We start from the raw sequence: 15,226 nt of genomic DNA on the forward strand, positions 1-15,226 counted from the left end.
ATGCTAATTGAAAACAGATGGTCGGCGTGCCGCTGCTCACTCCCGCAAGGTGGGTGCCACCACAAGCACGAGTGTGCTTGAAAAGGAGATGACCGATTTCTAAAGGTCATCTCCTAGAGCAGCGCATTCGCGCTACCTAGGCGAGACCTAAACATGACTTCGGAAGGATAAACAGTTGACGCAATCCCTTTCTGGAGTTGTATCTTTGACCTGATGGTTGAAATCAAAGACCTCGGCAGTGACCGCTTAAATGACAAAGCTGGACACCCGGCATAGGTAAAGATATTTCCATAGCAGGTGCATCCACCAACTATTTTGCCAGGTTAACTCAACAGTGCAATCAATCACATGGCATGAAAGGATGCATGATTGCTTCTCAAACTTCAGATAAACTTGTGCAAGATACTTCACCACAATCTCCACTTAAAGCACACCAGAGTCCAGTACCAGCAGCCAGGTGCTCACCCAGTTTTCGTTGTGGCTAAAGAGGTCGGTGCCCGACACACAGGTGATCAGCAAGCCGAATCTGAAGTTAACGTTTCTGAAATGCATCCTTGGCAGCCTCCAACAGAGAGGGCAATCCACTGATAACGGCAGGTTTAGAGCTTGAGGAGCAGCGATTTGTGCAAACAGAGCTTATAAAGGTGGAAATCTGATCTCCCAAAAACAGACACCAACAGGCACATGCATCAATATTGGCTGTTGCGATTCCTTAATTGCGATTTTTAAGGAATCGCAATTAAGGAATCGCAAAAGCCTATGCATGTAGAAATAGCTGGAAAAATAGCGATTTCTAAACATTCCTTAATTGTGACTCCCAAATTGCGAGTCGCAATTAAGGAATACCTCCCCATTCATTCCTATGGGCCAAGAGGCCCGTAGGAATCAATGGGAAGACATTCTCAATTTTCGATTCTCAATTAGAGAATCGCAAATTGACAATGCATTTTAAAGGGTGCAAGGGTGTCTAGATGACACCCCGTTGCACCCCTGAAATCGATCTGTGCACAAATGTTGCGCACACACATGTCCAAAGGACATGTGTGTGTGTGTAACCTACGACTTTGAAAAATGCACTTTAGTGCATTTTTCAAAGTTTTCGCTATTTACCATGTGGTATGATTTCACGGTAAATAGCGGGCCCAAATAGCGAAATCGCTATTTTTAAAGGCATCTTGCATTGCAGTTAAGGAATCGCAATTTGCGATTCCTTAAATGAAATCGCAATTTAAGAAATCACAAAAATTTGCGATTTCTTAAATTGCGAGTGGCAAGTTGTTTCATGCATCGCAAAAGCTATTTTTGTGATCGCAAACAGCCGATTTTTGCGATTCGCTCCGTTTGCGATCGCAAAAAGCTTTGATGCATGTGCCTGCAAATGAGCAAAATAAAAACAAGCAACAGTGACAGTGGGAAGAGGTAGGCAACGGACAGTGGGAAGTGGCAAGCAATGGGCAGGGGAAAGAGGAAGCAAAAATAACGTAGGTGCAAGCACATGGGCATGGGAGGATGGGAGACACATGGAGGGGGTGCACAAGGGTGCCAGCTGAGAAAAAAAGCAGTGAAGCAACAATGAGGGAGGGCTTGTGGGCACAGGACAGGCACTCTCTTAACACAGCATCTGACATTTGCTCTCGGTCTTTGATTGCTCAGCAAATGTGGAGATAAAAAGATTTACTGGCCTGTTTACAGAAATGAAGTGGAGCTCGTAGACAGTGAAAACAGTACCGACCGTGTGAATTGTTCTTCAACAAAGTAAAAATTAGTTCAGAAAACAGGTGGATTGACATAGTTCTTGCTTCCTGCTCTCGAGGAAGGTTAAACAGAGGAAGTGACATTACAAATACATGCCATGGACAAATGGAGAAAAAGAATAAGAGATCGACGATGGAGCCAGCAAATGGGAAGCCTATGGGCAGGCTGAAGCCAAAAAAGTATTTACAACATGTCTCTTTGAGACAGCGCATGTGCTGTCTAGAGCCAAGACCTAACAAAGGCCCTGAGGTATGAGGTGCCTAGGGCCAGGTACTGGCCCCAGGTCTTGTTGCCAACCCCCCCACCTACGCATAGCCAAAGGCTGTGTGCAGCTCGGGGTTGGCTGCATGTGGTGGGTGTTCTATTTACATATGGAAATTAATTATTACTTTACATTAAAAAAAAGTTTAAGTTCACTGAAAAAAACAAAGATTAAAATGATGTTATAGTAAGGTGAAATACTAAGTAACAACGTAACATTTTAAACTCTAAAAACCACTGAAAATCACCACTTCTAGTTACAGTTATCTCCAGTAACTATAACTTGTGCCTTAAAGTAACTATAACTTGCTCCCTTGCCATGCACAGCTAATTACTCCACATATTACATCACTCATTACATCTTCTATGACATCATTGATAACATCACTGCAACATTTGCAGGGAAAGTATTGATGAGAAAACTAAGTTATAGTTACGTGAGATAACTATAACTGATGAATTTCAGTGGTTTTTAGATTTCAAAACATTACGTTATTACTGAACATTTTACACAAGCAAATATATATAAATATATAAAACAGAACATATCCAAGGGTAATTAAATATCTCCTACAATAATGCACACCTATTATAGATAGATATTCAAATTATGTAAACGGTTGCAAAAACATAATTAATCCATGTCAGAATGAAATTAATTGGACTAGATACACATTGACAGTTACAGATCATAAGAAAACATCATATCCACAACAAATGTCATTATTGCAAAATAATATGGCTTGATGTTGACCAATAATGAGTAAACAAAATAAATTGCAAGTCACCGCATTTATAAGTGGAAAGCAAGGTAACTGTTATCCCAAGTACTTGTTACTTACACGGATATAATGATGTTACTGGAACAAACTAATGAATTAATCCAAAGTGCTGGTCCAGGCACTTTAAAACAGTATGTACAAGCTAGATGCTAGAAACTCAAGCATGCCCGCCATGTTGAAGCAAGGCAACTGGGAAAGAGGAACTAATGAGTAGAGGGGCACAAGTGGATCCTTAGAGGAAACACTAAAAATCATCTGAAACAGGTAAACAAAATAAATAATAAAAGGGCTCTATCAGAAATGTTAATGAAATTCCCCAAATGAGCACAATTGGGTAAAGGTGACTTAGGCACGATGGAGACTGGCTAACCACATAAATCCCCATGCAGGACCGCTGTGTTGAGAGAAGAAAAACCGGGGAAGACAGACTATCACTGAATAAAAAAGTAAATAGGCTAAATCCCTAAAACATTTATCAGGATCCGCCATGTTGAGAGGAGGAAAAACCAAGGCAAACACTATCCATGACTAAAACATACTTAGAAAAGTGACCCCAAGCCCAATAGTGTTGAAAATGCCCCAGAACAAACATAAAAGCAAATGATATGAGGCTACCACTCAGCCAACAAAAAAATTAGTCACTGAAAACCAATCTACAGATTGATTAAGAGAGTTATTTACAGTATTAACCCGCTATCACCATCAATTCACAAAACATCAACCAATGAATGACAACATGCCTCCTTTTGGAACTTTTGATCGCATCAGTTACCAGCATTGCAGGGGGCCTGACAGAGCCTTTGTTCTGATGACCTTGAGTAATTCATAAACAGATTGTTTTAAATACTGTTTCCCTTTAATTTATTTTTAATGTGTAACAGTCTGTTACAGAAAATGTGCAGACAAATGTGTTTATTTTTCATGCATCATCCATAAAGAAAAGTTCCTTTTAGATCCAAACAGGGTTTTGCATATGAGAAATGGGAGGGTGCAGTAATATTAGTGAGCTGCTGCTGTGTTACAATATTGAAAACACACTTCACTATCCCTGATTATTAGATGTAAACACATTCAGAATTTGGACGAGTGTGCCTTTGCACTGTCTGACCTGGCCACAGAGGGCATGAAAGAGTTGAAACTGGATCATAAATTCAAAGCTGCTCTTACGTTTTGCGATTTGGATGTTATTATATCACAGATGTCTCACTTATGAATATGTTGCATTTCTCCGAAAGTACTTGCAGTATTCTTTCAATGCCTTATGTGTACCTCTGTAGTACGAACTCATATACTGTATCCTTTACGGCTGCCTTAAAGAGGTGGACAACAACAAAAAAACCAAAAAAATACCTTTCTGTGCTAATTCTTTACAATGTTATGATGTCATGGTCCTCAATAAAGTTTTTTGTCTTCACACTCATAGAATTTGTTACAAGGGTATGTAAGAGGGCACAGAACCACCTTGTAATTACACCAGTTCCACTGGTATATTTTTTCCAGGCTCCTTTGTCAGGGCAGATCATACCATGAGGCTTGATGATGCCAACTCCATTTAGCGTGGTTCACTTTTCACCCCATATATTAATCTCCGAGCCTTTCAAAACATAGCAGGCTCAAAACAACAAGGTAACATTTCTTAAAGACTATATCTCCCCCCACAAAGCCCCTTGTCATTTTTTTGGGGAGTTTTTTATAGTGCGAGCTCGACCTGAAGGAATCTGAGCACTTTACATGAGCATCAGGGGCCACATTACACATGCAGCGCATTTTCCTTCATTGTGCACGGCGAACCTTTAAAAAGGTGCACCTGGCGCAATGAAGGAATATGCGCTGCATTATTGGAAATGCGCTACCCCCCAGGGCAGCCGTGAACATGTGCTGCCCTGGGGCAGCGCATTCACGTGAAATACGGAGTGGCTGCTTTACAGCCGCTCTTTGTTTCACTGTGTAGGGGGCAACATGCTGACACTTTTAAAGAAGAATAGACATCCCCTTACAGGCAGGTGCGGTCAGTTTCTGCAATCAAAACAAAAAGATCCACCTTGAAGGGGGGGGGGAGTTTTTCTTGATAAAGTCTTACTGTGTCAAGGAAGTGTGTTTCTCATCCTGGATTGGATGCACACAGTGTTTGCTTAAATACCCCTCACACACCAAAAGGGCCCTTGGTATCATGCTTTATCATAGGGGTCTTCCCGTCCCGCCGAGGAACGGGGCAGGCTACGACCTGCAGCTACGCGGGAGCACTGATCTTACAGTACTATGTGTTGTGTAGGGGTCGTGAGAGGACGGGTCTGGAGTGAATGTAAAAGGTGAATTTAAAAAGGAACTGACCCCATGGACTTAAGAAACTTTAATAGGTCATCGAGGCTGGACCTGTTAAAATGGTGGTTCGGAGATGTCCTGCGTATAATGTGCGGATACTCCTAGTAAGTCAACATGTTTCGAAGAATCAAGGCTTCTTCATCAGGACTGATAGATTCCTTCAGTACTCACTATGTTGCTATCAAATGTGAAAGTGTGCTATATACAGAAGTGAAAAAAGTGTAGAAGTCTCATGCACTTCATACGATACCCAATGGTACTCCTAAAATGTTAATTATGTAATGTTGGAGACAATACTCCATGAGCCTCTGTAACGGGTGGGGAAGGGTGTCGCCACTAAATTGTAGTTGTCAACGCTGTCTCGCTCCAAATAACGCCAACACATGGCTCCGTTGTGTGTCAGTTTCTGCACCTGCCTGCAAGGGGATGTCTGGGGAGTCCATAGGGCCCCCTTTACACCCTGCAGAGGGCTGCTCTCAGGAGGTGCACTGACAGTGCGCCAAATGAGGGATTCTTTGCCTCTTCACCCGCGTCGGTAATACGGCGTGGGTGCAGAGGCAAAGGGATTCCTTCATTTGAATGGGGCACACCCCCATGCAAAGGAGAGAATGTCCCCTTGAAGATGGCGCTGGTGCTTTATTTGTGCCAGCGCTATTGGTATTACAAAAGGGGCTGCACAAGCATCTGCGGCCCCTTCTGTAATACCAAAGTGCCCCGGGGGCGCGCAAAGCATGTGCAAACGTCTGTGGCGCTCCTGGGCACTTTATGTAATACAGCCCCAGTTGCGTTACAGATGGACACATTAATTTAGTTAGGCACGGGGAGATTGAGTGATTTGCCTAGAATCACAGAATGTTGAGCATCCCTGCCGAGACTCGAATCTGGTTCCTCAGCTTCGAGGTCGACCGTTCTAGCCTTGCCTCTTGCAATACATATGTTAATTTTGCATACTACAATGACACTGAGTTCAGGGGCCTAAAAGGGTTATCTGTATCTAGACTACTGACCTGGCGATGAGGGAGGGACATCAGAGCCTCGACATTAAACCAGAGGAGTGGTTTTCCCATTTCTTGCCCATCATTGATTGTTGAAGTAAGAGTGTATTTACAAACAGGCATTGGCAAAGCCAGTAGGTGCTGCCTATGCCAGATATAGTGGCGTTCTCAATGTTTGTTTTATATGTTCCACAGAAGCCCGAGCTGCTGTGCAACATGGCTGAAAGTAAAAGTAACAACAACAAAAAAAACACGCTATGATACGCTGGCTTCACAAGTTTACTGTCATTCCAACAGCAGTGCAAACTAAAGTACATTGCATGTTGCATATCATAGCTGTTAGTGGGGTTGCATGCAGCTACCTTATGCACTTTGTCCCACAGTATCTGTGAATTTTCAAATATTTCCTTGTACATAGTTTTGGCAGCAGGTGTCCTGACTATTACAAACAGAGCTAAGAAGATTCCTTCATGTATGGTTATACTGGGACTGTTTTTCTTCTTCGCAAACTCATAGTTCAGGATTACAATGTAAAATAAAATATTGTAAACTCCTTCGAGTGGAGGCACACCAAGTTGCAAGTCCACAGCTATGGGAAATACCACAGGCTTCTTAACAGAAGTTATGATCTTTTTGTTAGTGGTGTTTACTATATGAATGAGATCATGCTCTGTAGAGCTTTACCATTTAATGTTTACAATGAAGTGGGTTATTATTGTTCATTAGGAGCCCTGAAGCATAAACCGTGCTGTACACCATAGTTTGTTACTCATAGCTACAGAGCTGTGCATCATGTTTTAAGCGAACTAACAGCAGCTGTCTCTTATGTACATGCTTTTATTGTAACAAACAGAAATTATACTAAAGGGATTTTGGAATATAAGCAACATTGTCTAACCAGCTAATGACATTTGGCAATGACTTGTGCCTTGCAACCAGGCAAGCACATACTGAAACCCACACCATGTCATATTTTATTGCTTACATGATGTAAGCGTTTAGGAATAAATTATTTCTTATTGTTCGGTGCCCAGTCAAAAAATGCTGCAGGAAAATGTTGCTCACGGACTGACAAGCAACGTGGCAGGATCATCTGTGGGAAAACTCAGTTCTGATTATAATTCCTGGTTGGTACAATACGATGAAACAATCATTAGTGTGCCTGTCTGATTTGTGGGCAGTAATGCCTACTTTTTAAACATTTTCCGATGCCTAAGAATTTAGTTTTGCAAAGGCAAGCTGTCTTCCACAAAATTACAAAAGTTGCATATACAAATCCAGCCATACTGTCAACCTTCAGACGCAGACTGAGGCCCACTGATGTTTCTGTGGTCCCCCAGTCTCTCTGGTGCAGTGCTTAATTTGTAACATATTAAGGTGCCGATTAGGATCCTGGAAAAAATTACCCCGTACGACTCGTATCCGGTCTTTTTACCGTACGAATCGTACAAGTGCCGTACAAACTGCCAAGTACGATTCGCATGGGAAAAAGTCCATACGAATCGCATTGGGAATAATTCCCCACACGTCCTCGGGTCGGAAAATGTGTCCGACACGTCCCCGGACGATTTACCGTACAAATGTGAAAAGGGAAGTCCGACCGCGCAAGTACGATCCATCCCGCGCGTCCGATGTTACAACCGTATGGAAAAAACACCGTCCGCACCAAACTCCCATAGCAAATATGGAGACATGTGCCAGCATACGCGCCCAACACCCCCCCCAGCCCCCGTATGTACTCGCCCAACCACCCCCCCAGCCCTCGTATGTACGCGCCGAACCCCCACCCGTGCATGTACACCCCCGTACGTACGGACCGTAACCCACCCGTGTATATACACCCGTGTACGTACGCCCGTACCCCCACCCGTGTATGTATGGAGCGTACCCCCACCCCAACAGTGGATGTACGGACCGTACTCTCACCCGCGTATGTATGGAGCGTACCCCCACCCCAACCTTCTATGTACGGACCGTACCCTCACCCGCGTATGTATGGAGCGTACCCCCACCACAACAGTGAATGTACAGACCGTACCCCCACCCGCGTATGTATGGAGCGTACCCCCACCCCAACAGTGAATGTACGGTCCGTACCCCCACCCGCGTATGTATGGAGCGTACCCCCACCCCAACAGTGGATGTACGGACCGTACCCTCACCCGCGAATGTATGGAGCGTACCCCCACCCCAACAGTGTATGTACGGACCGTACCCTCACCCGCGTATGTATGGAGCGTACCCCCACCCCAACAGTGTATGTACGGACCGTACCCTCACCTGCGTATGTACACCAGTGTATGTACGAACCATACCCCCACCCGCGTATGTATGGAGCGTACCCCCACCCCAACAGTGTATGTACGGACCGTACCATCACCCGCGTATGTATGGCGCGTACCCCCACCCCAACAGTGTATGTACGGACCGTACCCTCACCCGCATATGTATGGAGCGTACCCCCACCCCAACAGTGTATGTACGGACTGTACCCTCACCCGCGTATGTATGGAGCGTACCCCCACCCCAACCGTGTATGTACGGACCGTACCCCCACCTGCGTATGTATGGAGCGTACCCCCACCCCAACAGTGTATGTACGGACCGTACCCTCCCCCGCGTATGTATGGAGCGTACCCCCACCCCAAGAGTGTATGTACGGACCGTACCCCCACCCGTGTATGTACGGAGCGAACACACACCGCACCAGTCTAAGTACGGAGCGCACCCCAGGCCCCAACACCAGCACCCTCACCCAACATCATGCATGTACGAGTCGAACCAAGCCAGAGACAAGGACAGCACTGTACAACAAAATGGCCGCTGTACGCACCATACAGACGCTAAAAACACACGTACACAACCAGGACAAAGCAAAACAGCACAAGAAGACTCCATTCGAATCGCACAAAGCCACAAAACATGTCCAACAAGCACAAATACAACCTATTCACTGACCTGCAACTGCCAAACTCCCAAACAGAGGCCCAAAACACAACCACTCCTTATAACACACCCACCCAAAGTTCAAACACAGCCACACCCACCAATGGACCAATAAAAAGGCCCAACACACACAAACCATGATCCTTTGCAACAGACCCACTGCTGCCAGACCACACAGAGAAACAACTGCACCATACTACAACCTCCACTACACCTTACACCTGCACACCTTCACACAACCACCTTCACAAACACCCCCTCATCACATTCACACACACACCTGCACAACCACACCCACACACCCACAACCATCCACACCCACACCCCCCACAACCATCCACACCCACACCCCCCACAACCATCCACACCCACACCCCTCACCATGCCCACTAACAAGAATCCAAAGTTCACTAGCCAAGAGTTGGAGGTCCTTGTCGAAGAAATCATCAGAGTCGAGCCACACCTCTTTGGAACATTGGTCAGACAGACCAGCATTTCCGAAAAAACAGCCATGTGGCAGACGATTGTCGATGCTGTGAATGCTGTTGCGTCCACCAGAAGGACCAGGCATGAATGCCAAGCCAGGTGGTACGATCTGCGGAGGACGGTCCGCCACAAAATGACCGACGACCACAACCAGGCCAACATCACTGGAGGAGGGCCGGCCCGCAGACGCGTACAATACCATCCCTGGGAGGAGAAGGTGATGGCCATACTGCCGGCGGTGGCAGTGGAGGGAGTAGAAGGACTCCGAGAGCCCGGTGAGTACACAAACAACTCACCTCACATGGGGGGAACATCATCCACAACCAAACTCACAATCATGCACGCAACCACCCCAAAGCTATCGCATGACTCAACCACACTCCATAAACACGCACATGCCACTAGCGCCACCATGCCCCATGCACCCAGCTAGACAATGCCAAGTCACAGGCCACAGAAAACACCAAAACAAGACACGGTAACCCGGATGGCGGGAGTGTGGGCCTCAAAAATCACTTAGTGCAACTCAGAAGCAGACACAATGCCCTCTGCCCATATGGCCTAGGTCACAGCCAGACAAACAGTGTGTCCCCACACAGGAAAGACTTGCCTGCAAATGGCGGACGCCTTGCATAAAGACATGGGGGTGAAGGCACTTTTTGCACATGACAGCAGCCAATGAACAGCCAACACTGTGAAAGAGTGGCAGCACACACCACCACAGCAGCAGCGCAGACACAGACACTACACCCAATGGGTGCCTGGAGATCAGAAACAAACTCACATGAACAAGCCAAGGGCCATTCAAAGATCTGCAAAAAGTGTGTGCCTAGGAAGCTGGGCTGAGGTGACAGAGGGTGACACACAGAGGGAGGGAGAGGGGAAGAGAGAGGGAGGGAGACACAGGGAGACGGACAGAGGGAGGAGGCTGACACAGGGAGGGAGGGAGAGGGGGACAGAGAGGGAGTGAGAAAGGGTTACACAGGGAGACCAATTCAGCCTTGGGTGGTGTGGGAATGTCTGCTCGTCAGCAGGTGGACTGCGTGCATGTAGACAAGGGTTGCCAGTGCCTGAATCCCCCTCTCTTCTCCATGGCAAAACACTGGGCCATGTCTCAACCTGTGCACGAGCACAACGCCAGCTACCTGCATTATATAAGTGTGTGGAACAACTCCATGTGCCCACGTACAGTGCAACACGGAAGGCGCCAATGCATGGCTCGCCACACCTGCTCACTCCACTGCTGACTGCAGTCACAATTGACGCAGCAAGTAAGACTGTGTCACACATAGGTAAAGTCTCAAAAGCTGTGGCCAAGGGACATACCCATGCACAAGTGCACTGTGAGTGGAATGCAAGACATATCCAAATACCCAGAGGAAATGTGCCAACTTTGAAACGAATGAAACATGGATGTTGCATGGAACAAAAATAACATTGTCTCTCTCACACACAGGTCAACGTCGTGGATCACCCCCCAACACTGGGGGGGGAAGACTCACAGGACCTGGCTCTGCGGGATGACGATCCCACCGGCAGCGACGACTCTCACCACTCTGTGGACAACCCCGACCAACCTGGCCCCTCTGGTGTCCAACCACCTGCAGCACCTGCGTCAGGTACAACTGGGCCAACCACCACCCCCACTCCTGCCACATCCCAGGAGACACCCAGGATCCCTGCCCCACCACCACAACGCAGCCAGGCTGACCAGGAGGAACACGGTGTACCGGGCACCCAGGAGGAGGCAGGCGACAACGCAAATGCCACCCCTCAGGGGTCACGGAGACCCTATGTGCCCACAAGGGCAGGCCAGGTGCAAGTGGGCAGGGGTGGTGGGAGTGGAGGACGGCGGAGGCGTGAGCCTGACCAGTTGGCTGAGGAACCGGTATATTCCCATGTAAGAAACATCCTGGACACATACCGGCAGGACACCACGGGCATGAGCCAGGTTGTGTCCACCCTCAACGAGATGAAGGGGACCCTCGAGGAGATCAAGACCCAGCAGGCCCAGCAACATGCGGAGCAACATGCCTGTCAACAGCGACACCAAGGACGGATTGTGGACAGACAGGCTGAGCTCGTGACGGTGCTCACGGGAATTAACCGTTCACTCCGTCGGATAGCCGACAACATGGGCAACCCTCCCTGTGCCACCAGGCGAAGAACATCACCACACACAGTTAGGGATCAGGAGGAGGAGGATACATCCGACGGAGCATCCCAAACATCGTCACGGCCTGCTTATGAGGGTTCCCGCAGGAAGGCGGGTCATCCACGGAAAAGACCGTGAGGGTCGGCGCAACAGCACCATCTCCCAGGACACCTGGCCTGGCACCTGGCCCACTGGCCCAACAGCAGCACATCAGCAAATGACATTCTCTGCCACATGGACTCGCTGGTCACTGTCTGACCAATGTTGACAAAGACTGTGGCATGTACTCTGATGATTTCCAATGGCAAGGATACCAACTCCCCCAGTGAACTTTGGATTCCACACACCCGGAAAGCCCCTCTTGTCATACCCCCCCCAACACGTACCCCAACACAAATAAAAACTTACACGATCAAGAGATGATGCCTACATTTTGCATTATTACCTTACGTGTGTCTTGTAAAGTCTAACCATGCCTGAGTTCTCCTATGACTTCAACCATCCATACCCTGGGGCCTGAGTCTGGCACAGGACACACATGGGTCACAATGTATTAGGCAAGACAGACATGGAGCACCATACACACCTGTGATGGGCCCAACCAGCTGAGAGGGTGGCCGCACAACCGTGCCGACAAACATATTGAGCACAGCAACAGTCATGCGCAGAGGTCAGGGATCATGTGGAGTGTCCTGGGGGGCACCCAGGTATGTGTAGACAGGTGGCAGAACCATGTCCTGCAAGCTTGAGTCAGGTGGATGCAGAGAATGGTGGCCTGGCCAACGTTGGATGCATGGGGATGGCACATGTCACAATACCCACACAGTCATGGACATCATGCACAATACAGAGTCTAATCCCAGACAAACAGCTTGCATCTTGCTACTCTACACATAGACACATAGCCACTATCACTGAAAACCATGGCAGACATGCCGTATGCACCGTGGCAACACACCAGCATTGACTGAGAAGAGGCACCTTGGAGGCATAGGGACACCTTTATTAGTCATGTATTCCGGAATGCAGAGGCAACTCGGAGTACACATACACAGGTCATGTGGAGTAACATGTGGGTCCAACACTGGCACCCCCCTTCTGCACCACAAATGCTTGGTATCCATGGAACTGGCACACAAGTGTCGGGTAACAGCTAAACACCCCCTGCTGCTCACGGAGAGGCTGCCATACACCATTGATCCTCTGATGTGGAAGTCCCACACCATGTCAAGCCAATGCAAACCGTATGTGTCCGAGGGCAGTGTTACACACATTGATGCCATCATCACAATCCACAATCCCATTACAGATGACTGTCAACAAGTCTGACCATCTATTCAGGTGTATCCAGCTACATGTCATGTGTCTCATGGTGATGCGACATGTCTGCAGAGGAACCAAACATCGACAGGGGCAGTGTGCACACATCGTAAACAACTGCCACACCCAATACACCCCTGATGCATCCCTTACCCTAAGGAGACTTCCAAACTTGTCCGTGCGTGTAACACTGAGTCAGCACACGATGACGTGTCCATGAGGAATAGCAGTGCCACAACAATGCAACCAGCAGACGGCATGCGAAAGTACCTGGGGATGAGAGACACACAAGAAGTCAGCCACAAAAAGCACATCCACTTGCATGTGCATGTACTCGACACATGTAAGGATGACAACATGCTAGGTCACAATTATGACTGTGGAAATACACTCATCACTGGCACCATCACTCGAGTGACACATCCACACACACCTCTGACTCACGTGGCATACATGCAGATGGACACACACATTGCAACACATGCCACACAAGGACCAATGCGTGCACACTCAGACACTGGTACTCACCACTAAGCAAAGAAGTCGCGTATGAGCCGACTCCGGATGTCCTCTTGCGGAACCACATCCTCCACATCACTAGCCCCATTGCCAAGCCCTTCGTCCTCCACGGGTGGATGGTCCTGATCATCTTGATCCAGGATGAGTGGCACAGCTTTCTCAACTGCCATGTTGTGCAGCATGCAGCAGACCATGAAGATTTTGCAGACCTTCGCCGGGGCATATGGGAGGGTGCCGCCGGTCTTGTGTAGGCACCTGAATTGGCTCTTCAGGAGGCCAAATGTCCTCTCTATCACTCGCCTTGTCCGGCCATGGGCGGTGTTGTAGCGGAGCTGGGCCGGCATGCTGGGGTTGCGGAGAGGTGTGATCAGCCATGGCATGTTGGGATAGCCAGCGTCCCCTACATGGAAACCACATGAACATAAGTAGGACAGGAGAAGCAGTCGGGCTGGAAGTCTACGCAAAATACAGGACAGACAGAGTGTACCCACCAACAACACATCCTCGTTCGTTGCGCAGCTGCGTCATCATTTCAGGCACCCTGCTACGCCTCATGATGTAGGCACCGTGTGCTGATCCTGGAAAACGAGCACAGACATGTGAAATCACCATGTTGGACAGACACACCACAAGGGCATTGATGGAGTGGTAGTGCTTGCGATTCCTGTACGCTACCTCCTGTGCCTGTGGTGGTACCAAAGCCACATGTGTCCCATCTATGGACCCAATGACATGGGGCATCCCTCCCAGGGCATAGAATCCACGCTTGACCCCAGTTAACTGTTCAGGAGTTGGGAAATGGATGAACTCATCCAGGTGAAGCAACATGGCCTCTAAGAAATCATGCAGCACACGGCTGAACATGCTCTGGGACATGCCACCAACATGAGCTATGGTATATTGAAAGGTACCCGTGGCAAGAAAATGTAGGGCTGCCATTACCTTCAGCTTGGGTGTCAGTGCCGTAGGATACCTGTGCAGCGGTTGCAGGTGTGGTGCCAGCCTTGATGTCAACTCCTCAATCAACGGTTGGGGGAAGCGGTAGCAGCGTATACAGTCATTCTCCCGCATGTCAGCCAAGTCCGGAATTGGTCGGGGAAGAGGCGGCGCTCTGCAGTAATTTGGAAGTGACAAGGAAGAGTGAGTGCACTACAACAACAATTTATATGTACTGAGCACATGTTAATCTGTCAAAACACATATGCTACATACGGAGTCAGGTATGTGCTACATGCCCTGGACACGTATGGCTGCCAGGTGACACTCCTACCAAGACCCAGCTACACACGGAGATTGTGAACCTCCACATCCCATGGCATGGGACTAGCTGTGTCCCAGTGTAAGTGAACAGCCAGACGCAATACAGGAGTGACATACATCAACATATCAGCAGAAGTAGGATGTTGATTGCAGAGACAGGTAGCGGAACACTAGAGCCACAGGTCACATGACATTACACTAGGACAGCCCACACACCTTGCCATGAAGGTGTACATGTCATGACTGACCACACATACATTGAGAGGATGCAGACAGGTCCTTGTTACGCTACTCCGTGTCCCATGCATACATACACACCTTACATCCGATACCACATGTGGCCTGGTGTGCGTAACAGTGTGCCTTGGCCATCTACACACAGACACATGTTGGTTGCAGCAACTGCAGATGCAATTGAGGGAACA

This window comes from Triturus cristatus, chromosome 6, assembly GCF_964204655.1.
Source record: "Triturus cristatus chromosome 6, aTriCri1.1, whole genome shotgun sequence".
Classification (NCBI taxonomy): Eukaryota; Metazoa; Chordata; class Amphibia; order Caudata; family Salamandridae; genus Triturus; species Triturus cristatus.